This window comes from Lissotriton helveticus, chromosome 5_1, assembly GCF_964261635.1.
Source record: "Lissotriton helveticus chromosome 5_1, aLisHel1.1, whole genome shotgun sequence".
Classification (NCBI taxonomy): Eukaryota; Metazoa; Chordata; class Amphibia; order Caudata; family Salamandridae; genus Lissotriton; species Lissotriton helveticus.
The window spans coordinates 1249539992-1249550239 of record NC_136065.1 but is presented as its reverse complement, the minus strand read 5'-3'; the positions used below and the strand labels follow the sequence as shown (position 1 = coordinate 1249550239).

At 38.7% G+C, this 10248-nt stretch overlaps 1 long non-coding RNA gene across 1 annotated transcript in view; it reads right to left on the bottom strand.

Annotated features, from left to right (window-relative positions):
• Positions 1 to 3847: 3847 nt before the first annotated feature.
• Positions 3848 to 10248, bottom strand: part of LOC144753567 (uncharacterized) — a 40381-nt gene continuing 33980 nt past the window's right edge. The window contains exons 4-6 of the long non-coding RNA XR_013594416.1: positions 5284 to 5458; positions 5095 to 5189; positions 3848 to 4995 (exon numbers count right to left, since the gene is read on the bottom strand). This is a non-coding gene — a long non-coding RNA (uncharacterized LOC144753567). The remainder of the gene's footprint in view (positions 4996 to 5094; positions 5190 to 5283; positions 5459 to 10248) is intronic.

Here is a 10248-nt window from a genome sequence, read left to right as displayed (position 1 = left end):
ATGCAAACCAGTAATTAAGTTGCTGGGTAGCATAGAACACTAGCAAAAATTCAAAAGGACTGTAGTGCAGTGAAACATGTTCAAATTGTCAGAGTAAGTAACTATATTAAAATGCACCACATTAAATAAATAACGAAAATTGTAAGCATTTATGCTTGGGAAAACTGCATGCAGAATCACTTGAGCAAACCGGCACACTAGAGTATTTTTATGTTACATTTTGTTTGGATATATGCCCATGGCATTTCATAGCTGGATCATGGGAATATCATTGCCATCCTTCAGGTAAATATGCTTGCTTTTTATTTGGTTTAGTATTAGTTTGCTATTTTGAAAACCTTACACTTTAGTTGAGAGAGCACTTCATATGATGTGATTGAGACTGAAGGTCACGTGTCACCACCTCATGTGATGTTACAAGGGTCAACAGGTATCTGATGTCACATCAAATGTATTTCTTTCATGATTTGTTACTCCTAGGAGGGCCAAATAAAACACAGAAATACAAAATACACAAACAAATAAATAAAATAGGTTCTCAAAATCAGAATGCATCCTAAAACATTATCAACTACATTCAGTACAAAGGCAAAAAAACTCTTTAAAAAAATTACAAACATGAATACAAAACATTTCATTTGGCGGGTTGAGCAATAAATGCATAGCCTCAGCATTTCTATGAACAGATGAGCTTATTTACAAGCCAATTGTGCCGCGTGTGCGTCACTTTTTGGATGCCCGACAGCGCAGTGTGCCCGCCCTTATAAACATGGCCACATAAAGGCACCCTGTATGGCTTTCCATGACCTTGTAAATACGGACCCCTTTCACACTTTACTGTGTGAAAGGGGCATTCCCTGGGTGTTGCTGTGGTTGTTCCAACACAACTTCCATGGAACCTGACACATTCCCGTTTTGCAAACCTGGGAATGTGTCTGATTCCTATGTCTCCCCAGGGGAGGCGTTTGGGAGATGCAACATGGTGAAACACCTTTATTTCTCCTCATTTTTCCTAGAAAAACATCTCTTGTGATTGTTTTCATGCAGGAAGGTATCCCTTACTGCTCCACCCCTACCATGCAGGCAGCCTTGAACCATGGTGCAAGGGTGCCTGCATTGACGCTTGGGAGCATATTGTGCCCCAGCACAGGGAAAAGGACAGGAATGTGCCGTATCTTGTAGATACAGCATATTCCTGCCTTTTCCTTTTTAACACGGCAGCGCAGCAGGAAGGCTTGCTGCACTGCTGTGCATCAAATCTTTGTAAATGAGACCCAGTAAATCTTTTAGAAAAAGGTTTTAGACCCTTACGATAAGATAACAGCAAGGCTGGGCATATAAAAAGAACATGTTTCAAATTCTTGCTTACGTTTTTACAAAAGTGATATGTGCTTGATGCACCATACCATTTAGATGTTACAGCTTTAACAGGAAAATATTTAGACGTATTATTGCTCAGGAGCATCTAACTCCATGGGCCACATTCCATGACTCATAATGCTGTGATTTATTCAGAGTAAAAGAGTTCATTACTAAAACAAAATGTACTTTATTTTTCTAAGTTTCCAGATCCAAACGGAGACTTAATGTAAGAGAGGTGCCTGCTTAAGAAGAGCTTTAAGCTGTACCAGCGACATGGATGAGACCACACTTATATCAAGATTAAATTGTCCTAATGCATATATAACATTCTGAAAAAATAAAGCTTTACCTCTTGTCATTTAAAAAAATCTCTTAAAACATAAAATGTCTAGCGGACTTCACAAAGCAATGACCCCATCACACAACTTCTGCCAAACCCTGTACAAATTAGCTTTTTAGACAAATTCTAGTCAGTGGGTGTGGACGTATTGGCTGATAGTAATCGCCTAATAGTTGTCCTGCGGTCTTATCTAAATAACTCAATTTTGCCATGTCAGTTCATGCAACAGCATAAAGAAGGGAAGAGTGAATTGTGACCCAATACACACAGAAGATGAGAAATATGCCTCCACCCCACAGCCTTATAGAAAGTGCAAAGCCTCCTGGCCAGCGATTGCGCTTTACAGACACTATTGTGTGTGTGCTCTGAATCATTTAGAGTACTGTAAATCATTTTACCTAAGAAGGAAATAATTTAACTGTTTCCAATTTGTGTGTACCAAGATGCCACGAGTAATTAGAATGGGTACGCACTCTTTCCCCCAGAAACATAACACCTTAATATTTGAGGAGTTATTTTTCAAAACATGTTTTCCAGGGTACGGTTGTAGAGCAACTACGTGTCAATCTAAGCCTTTAGGGGTTAAATCAAGGATCACAATGTTATCCACATATAACAGGCAATTCACTGAGCGACCCCCAATACTGGGTAGAAAACCCACACTTTCAGATAAAAAGCTAATTAGATCCAATATATAAAGGGAAAAGAACAGTGTTGCTAGTAGACACCCTTCCTTCATACAGTTTTTTGTGTGGGGATAACTGTGCATAGTCCCCGATCCCCACCTTACAGTTCATGGTGTGTGGGGGAGGGTAATAGTTCTGGGGCCTCAGCAAGCCTGTCGTAATAGAGCTGATCAGGTGGAGTTTACTCGTTCAAGACAATGGGAAACGATTTTCCCCATTATGTTTTTAGAACTTGTAGATGTGTCTGAGCGTGTACGAAAAAGATCAATTCCAATTTATTTTGTGGTGCTTCGTGACAACAAAGAACATTTATAACCAACATGTTGTTTCGCTCCCTCACAATGGCCATCAGGCCTGGGGCTTCCTCAGGGCATGGAAAATTGATTACTGGGTAAGGGGAAAGGTCCTTTCCCAGTGGGCCGTAATGCAGCAATACTAGAAAGTTATCGTGCGGCATGTACGAACTATGGTAATCCGTTGTGGTCCGTCGGCAATGGCCCCCCCACCTTACAGTATCTGACACCAGGTAGAAGAATAGACAGCAATAATTAAGCACAACAGGACTCTATGCATTCCAAGATTAGACAGTTTGTTCAACAAGGTTGGACGATCACCTTTATCAAACGCTTTGGAAATGTCAATAAGAGCAGCTTTAACCAGGCAGCTCCTGATAGGCACATATTTTTCAGTAACGAGTTGCAAAGCAGCAATGCCATCTAAAGTGCAGTTTTTTTTCTGAAACCCTATTGTTCTAATGTAATAAACATAATGTCACATCCTGTGATGTCATGAGCGTGAAACAGAAAGTGATTGATGTCTCTTCTCCTACCCCAGGCATTTTGGTGAATTGATGCACATGACATACACACACAATTTATTCAGAGGTATACTGAAATATATATCAACCATACTGAAATGAATATGCCTCACAGAAAAGAATATAGCAATCACTGAAATGAATACAATATGGGGCATTTATTGAAATAACCAACATATGCCAATAGGAATATGGCTCTCGAAATTAATATTACCCAGGTTTCAATAAATATGACATGCATAGAAATAAATATGAGATGCTTTACAATAAATATGCCTTACCTGGCTATGAATACAGGACATGTTGAAATGAATATAAGCCTTATTAAAATGAATTTAATATATATTTTTTTTAATAGGAGATGCATTGAAATTAATTTGACAAGTGTTAGAATCAAATACACCCACTCAGAAATTAATATGACATGCTTTGAATTGAAATGGCATGCACTGAAAGGGATATTACACACATTCAAGTGAATATGGCGTGTGTTGAGATGAGCAGAAGCCCCACCTCCTCAGACAAGGGAGGGGGCTCTGGGAAAGGTTGAGGACAGCACGCCCTGCAAAAGGCATGAAGAAGTAGGCATCCCTAGTAGGAAACACTAGATTAGAGAAGAACTTGCAATCAGAACACAGTAAAGGAGCAATTGCTGGGAGAGACGAAAGTAGCAAAATGACAGGCTTGAGGTATATTGTGGATGGAGAAGAAGATTAGGCAGATATGAGTTCGCCAGACAGTGAGAGGGAAGATGGAAGTGAGTGGAAGATCATATCCCCATCAGACCAGGAGAAAGATATGAGAAAAAAATGGACAGGGGAACGAAGGGAAAGTTCCAAAGCTAAACGAGAGGGGAGGCTCAATTTCCAGGTGGCCACAGAGTGTTCGGCAAAAGCAGAATAGACCAGAAGACAACAAAAGAGACAGGCGTAGGACAGCAAGGGGAGGCAGCAAGTAACAAGCCATAAATGGCTCAGGAAGGCAGTGACTGACTGAGGAGATTTACATCATTCCAAGAGTGAGAATGGGGATGATTGGTGGACAGAGGAAGTTATGGTGAAAGGGATAAGATAGAAAAGCAAAGTAAGGGAGACAAATTAGAGGGAATGGCAAGTTGTTAGAGTCATGGGAAAAATATTTAAAAGACAGAGATTAAGCAGGGGTAAAAGCAGTTGAGTCGGTAGCTAGAGGTAACAAGGGTGGAGAAAAAGACCATGGAGGTCAGGGAACGGAGAAAGCAAAGGATAAAGGAAGAGAGGTAAAGGATCCAATAGGGGCCACGGGTGACACAGGGTCTACCGGTACACCAGCAATCCAGGCTGAAGGGGACAAGGACAACAACAACAAAGAAAATGGGTGTGTGGGACACAAGAAACTAATAAACAAAGAAATTCCTTTCTGTGTATTCCACTTTATATGTTTACATGCACTAATAAGGATAACATTTGTTTAGACCAATTACATCCCTCTTTCACAACCCCAAATAGAGTATAGCAATCACAACATAAGATTGTATGTATCTGAGTACTTTTTATTAAAAATTATTATTCATAGTAAATGCATTAACAATTAATTAAAAAAGCATTTATACATATGCCTGCCTAATCATATTCTATTTAAGATTTCACAATAAATCCATACATTGTTTACAGTACATCAATTTAATAAAACCATAGTTATACATTTAACAAAAATATGTTTTAGTTCCGTGTGTCGACTCGTTTCGGTGCTTTGTTATTATAGAACACCTTCCTCAGGACGGTTTAGTTTAAAAACATCAAATCTTCTTTCTAAAATCAAATGCATACAATTAATACAATAATACTCTTTTGGGGTACTTTTTAACACTAGATAAACTACTGGAATGTATGGTCATAAACAGATCTTACTTCAATATTTAATATATCTTTCGGGTACCAGGTAAGTCCCAGGGGTTACAATAAATGTTCAACCTCCACTTGCTCTCTGTGTTTCATCAAAGGATCTATATGTAGAATAACACGTATTTTAGATTTTACATTCAAAATACAGATTATGTTATTTATTACATATGGTTCATGGCCCCAGTGTGCACTTACTTATTTCTTGTTTATGGGCACCACGCTCCGTTTCAAAACACTTTCTGTCAGTAGTTTTTTTTAGGTTAAAATTTGGTCTTGTGTTTAGATCGCCCAAGGAGATTCTTGTCTTTAACTCCACATGGGGGTCACACAACGCTCATTCCTCTTTATTATTTGAGGAGATGTTCAGCATCTGGGTGTAAAATATATAATATCAGTGACAAGTTTCACATCTGCTCATTATTGCATGCTACATTTCTAGATGTTAAAGCGTGAACAGTTCTTACAAAATGTAACCAAACTCATGGTACATTCTAACTCTTATCTATTGATGAATCTAGATAAAAAACGCCTTAGCATGCATATCTAACCCATTATGATATTGCATGGGGGATACATGACCCTCGTTCATTTCCTCTTAATGGGTGATGCATAGACTACTCTGTAGCGAATGTTCAAAGGTAAAGGCTGCACCCCTTTCCTGAACATGAAGTTAAATTATCTAAATATTTTGGGCCATTTGTTTGAATTTAAATCTATGGCCCAAACTACACACAATACTAACGATGATATCTAAATGGTGGATGTTTACTAGAGCATCCCGACGTTAACACGCCTCGAATCGGTGCAATTTACTTAATCTTACCTCGGTATGGAAGCGTGACGGTCCACCTGCCAAGACTCTCTGGATAGCCGAGTGAAATAAAGTGCCACTCGGAGGAGGCTCTATTTATAGTCGGCTTGGTCGGGTTAATCAAGGTGAATACGGAACTGCTGGAGCTCATTTAGCTGCTAATCGTGCGATTGAGTCACCATTTTAGTAGTTCTGGCTTGTAGTTCTTAAGGGCTGTTATGTAGCAAAAAATAGAAAACGGACTAGCGTCTTTAAGTTTTCGAAAACTAAGGACTAATATTAATTCTATTCCTAAAAATACTTTGTTAGACAGTGACGATTGCTACATATTTGTTAAATTATAGTGGTCACTTCCATCAAATGTAGCCAGCTTATCTATCGTCCTTATTTACAAAAACTTTTTCCCGAACCGATCGGCATGTGGGAAACGAACCACAATTTAGGAAGAAAAGTTCAACAGGTTGATAGCGTTTGCTCCAACCACTGGTGCTAGTGTGTCGATTTACGGATGGAGAGCAAATATCAATATCTATATTCAATTATTTGGTGTATCACTGTCATTCTTGATTTTTAACATGGTTGGGAATGATTAATGTATCAAGAGATCATGAATAACTACGCCAAGATAGTAGTCATTAGAATTATTAACCAAACCAAGAGGATTCATTTACAACGCTCCAAATATCCTCCTATGAACAAAAAAACTCCATTCATCATAGCATCGTATTTATACATTTTCAAACAATTATTTATAAACAGTGTACATCATATTCTAATCCTATACATATATATTAACCCCATCTAAATACAGTTAGCAAACTAATAGATCAATTGTTTGTTTATGGTAACATAGAGTCTGATTAACACTCATTTTGTAATATTCTTGGTACAAAGTATCATCAAATTACATTAGTGTGTATTTCTTTCTCATGATGCATACAAGATTCAGATTAGATAACATATAGAATCAATTATAATTCGACTTCTCAAGGCGAAATGCATTTTATCAAGCATATATGTCAATTCATCTCTAAATACATGTCACTATGTACCTTGGTTTCAAATGGCTTAATTAAATATTTTGTCTTGTCTATAAAAAAGTTTTCTTACTATTTAGTGATGTTAATGCCTGCACCTCTGTATAATATGTTTTCATCATCTAAGAACTGTTGGGATGCCCAAGGGTAACTATGCGCTCTACAAATCCCTATCCAAATCCAAATCCAAATCACAATCGCAATCATGAAAAGTTTATTTAGGTCAATATCTTTATCCTATATAGATCTTAGGCTGTAAGGCCGTATGGTTAATTTGACCAGTTCTTTAATTAAACCTGTAAATCCAGACAATTTTATCTGACACCATTTCCCATTCTTCTTTACTGTTCAGGCCATGGGTATAGGTTCTGAATTTTGACATAAAGAATTGTTCCCTTTGTTTACGCCTTTTTTCCGTATCACCTCCTCTCATTGATGATTTGATTTTTTCCACAATGAACCATCTAAGGTCATCTTCTTTGTGATTTTCTGCCACCCAATATTCTACTAGTGGGGCATTTTTTCTTTTATTTTTTAGAGCTGATCTGTGTTCTGTTAAACGTAATCGCATCTCACGACCTGTTTGTCCAATATAACCCTTTTTGCAGGGGCACATTAACAGATTTATTACATTGGACGTCCTACAGTTTACATGCTCATTCATCCAATGAGTGGTACCATTTAGTTCGATTTTGTCAGATTTGACTATGGTTTTACAGTGAGAGCATGTTTCACATGGTAGATTGCCACGAATGGGTTCATCTTGGTCAATGCTAAGTTGGGACCCTCTCTTGGGCTCTCTATATGATTGAACTAGACAGTTACAAATGGTTCTATTCCTTCTATATGAGAAGATTGGTTTTGGTAAGTTTACTTGGCCAGCTTTATTTAGAATTGACCAATTCTTATTGATGAGATTTTTAATTTTATAACTCAGACCATTATAGTTTGTTACCATTACAATGTTGGAATCTTTTTGTTGGACCTGAGCCTTAGGTTCAAAAAGGGTTTCCCTATTTTGGTATTTTGCCCTTTTGTAGCTTTCTCTTATCAGCCTTTTGGGATAACCTCTTTGTAGTAGTTTAACCTTCAGATTTTCTGCATGTTTTTCAAAGGTGGTCCTATCTGTGCAATTTCTGCGGATTCTAATGAACTGACTATAGGGAATCCCATCTTTTTGACTTTTAGGATGATAGCTTGTGTGATGGAGTAATGTGTTTCTGTCCGAAGGTTTAGTGAACAGTTCCACACATAGTTTCTCATCTAAGACCATGATCTTAATATCCAAGAAGTCAACTGCCACTTGACTCTTGTTGGCTGTGAATTTCAAATTTAAATCACCACAATTCAGCCAATTCAGGAAAACATCGAAGTCATTCTCACTTCCTTCCCAAATAAAAAACACGTTGTCTATAAATCTAGACCAGTGTTTGATATTTTCAAAAAAGGGACTGACCTCATTGTAAATATGTTGCTCTTCAAATTTTCCAACATATAGGCAAGCTAAGCTCGGAGCACATGTCGCTCCCATGCTCGTGCCTTTAATTTGGCAAAAGAAATCCCTTTCAAATAAGAAGATGTTATTCATTAACACAATTTCAATACATTCCACAATGAAGGCATTCTGTGCTGAGAGGTACCCCTCCTCATCACAAAGGATATTCCTCATCAAATTGATTGTAAGAGGGATGTAATTGGTCTAAACATATGTTATCCTTATTAGTGCATGTAAACATATAAAGCGGAATACACAGAAAGGAATTTCTTTGTTTATTTGTGATATTTCCCTGTCCTTTCTGGGTTTATTTGGGAAAGCTCTCTCTTTTTAGAGCTAGGACACAAGAAACTGTCATACATGGGAGTACAAGATGCTTTAGGTGCCCATTGTTTTGGTAAATACCAAAGAGAACATATGAACTGAGGAGTGCGTAGAGATTTTTAAACTATTACACAGATAAACGAAATGTGAAGGGTTTTCAGAGTCAGTGGAGATAGAGTTGGAGAAAAGACTAAATGTATCGACATAGATACTTAGACAGCAGCGTTCACTATTTTTTTGGGCATAAGGTGTGAAAAACAGCCAGAAGAAACTGTTGGGCTCTGGAAATATTTAGATGTCGTCAAGACAGCTAGCATCAGCTTTGGTGGCCTTGCATGACTTCATTATGAGGAAAAGTCTGAACCAGGCAAAAGCATTGGGCCAATTCGATAATGAGCTATGGGTAAAGCAAATGTCACAAGGCTGTTAGCTACACAGCAAGGGGCAAGTGGTTAACACCCTTTGAATACAACAGTTTCCAAGGTCTCCAACTCTGTGGTGGGTGGTACAGCAAGGTGAATAGGACTAGTTGGAACTTGTAGGAACTACAATAAAGCAGGGGCGTAACACAGGCCCCCACAGCCCCTGTGGTGCAGGGGACCCCTGAACTGGAGTGGGGGGCATGAGCTGCAGGGGGCCTCCTCAGCACAGTACTCAGAACTGAGAGCTCCAGATTAAATCCAGAGCGGGGGCCCCTCCCAGTACCCTGCAGCGGGCCCCCTCAACTTTCTTTACGCCACTGCAATACAGGGGCATGTTATAAATACCCATGCAAATGTAGGCAGAAATACCAGAAATGGAACAGTCATCACCCGCTTGTGCAGTACCATAGTGGCCAAGGAGCGCAGCAAGGGCAAAGGAGTAAGGGTTTACCTGTGAAAGGCAATTAATGTTGGGATTTTTAAAAAATGGTAGCAAGTATACCCTGACAACAGAGTTGCAGGATATTTGAAGCGTGGTTTCACAATCCCATACATGGGGCCAAGAGATAAAAGGTGGGCACACACTATTAAATTCTTGTCAAGGGATAGAGAGGTTGGTTCAGGAGAAGCTAAACAAAGAGGCAGCAGGAGACAGGATTGCGTGGTCTGTTGAAATGCTGCCAATTGATAATTTGATCACTGATTAGCTTCCTGAAACAAATGGAAGGGGACTATAGGCGGATTCATCATTTGTCATAGCCAGAAGGTACATCAATTCCCTGATTTAAAGGATTGTCCAGTAGTATACACTAGCATTGATTATGCAGTCCGGATTATTAGGATTTGTGGGACAGGAGCAGAATTAGCAAAAGCTGATTTTAGTTCTGCTTTTCAGCTTTACTAGTCCATCTGCATGACATGCCTTTGTTAGGCATTGAATTTCTGGGAAAATACTAGACTTACAGAGCAATACCTATGGGGTCTGCAGTAGTTTGTGCAGTCTTTGAGACATTAAGTACATTTTTGGAATGGACAGTGAAGAATGTCAGAGAGATTGTGTTGCACTACCTT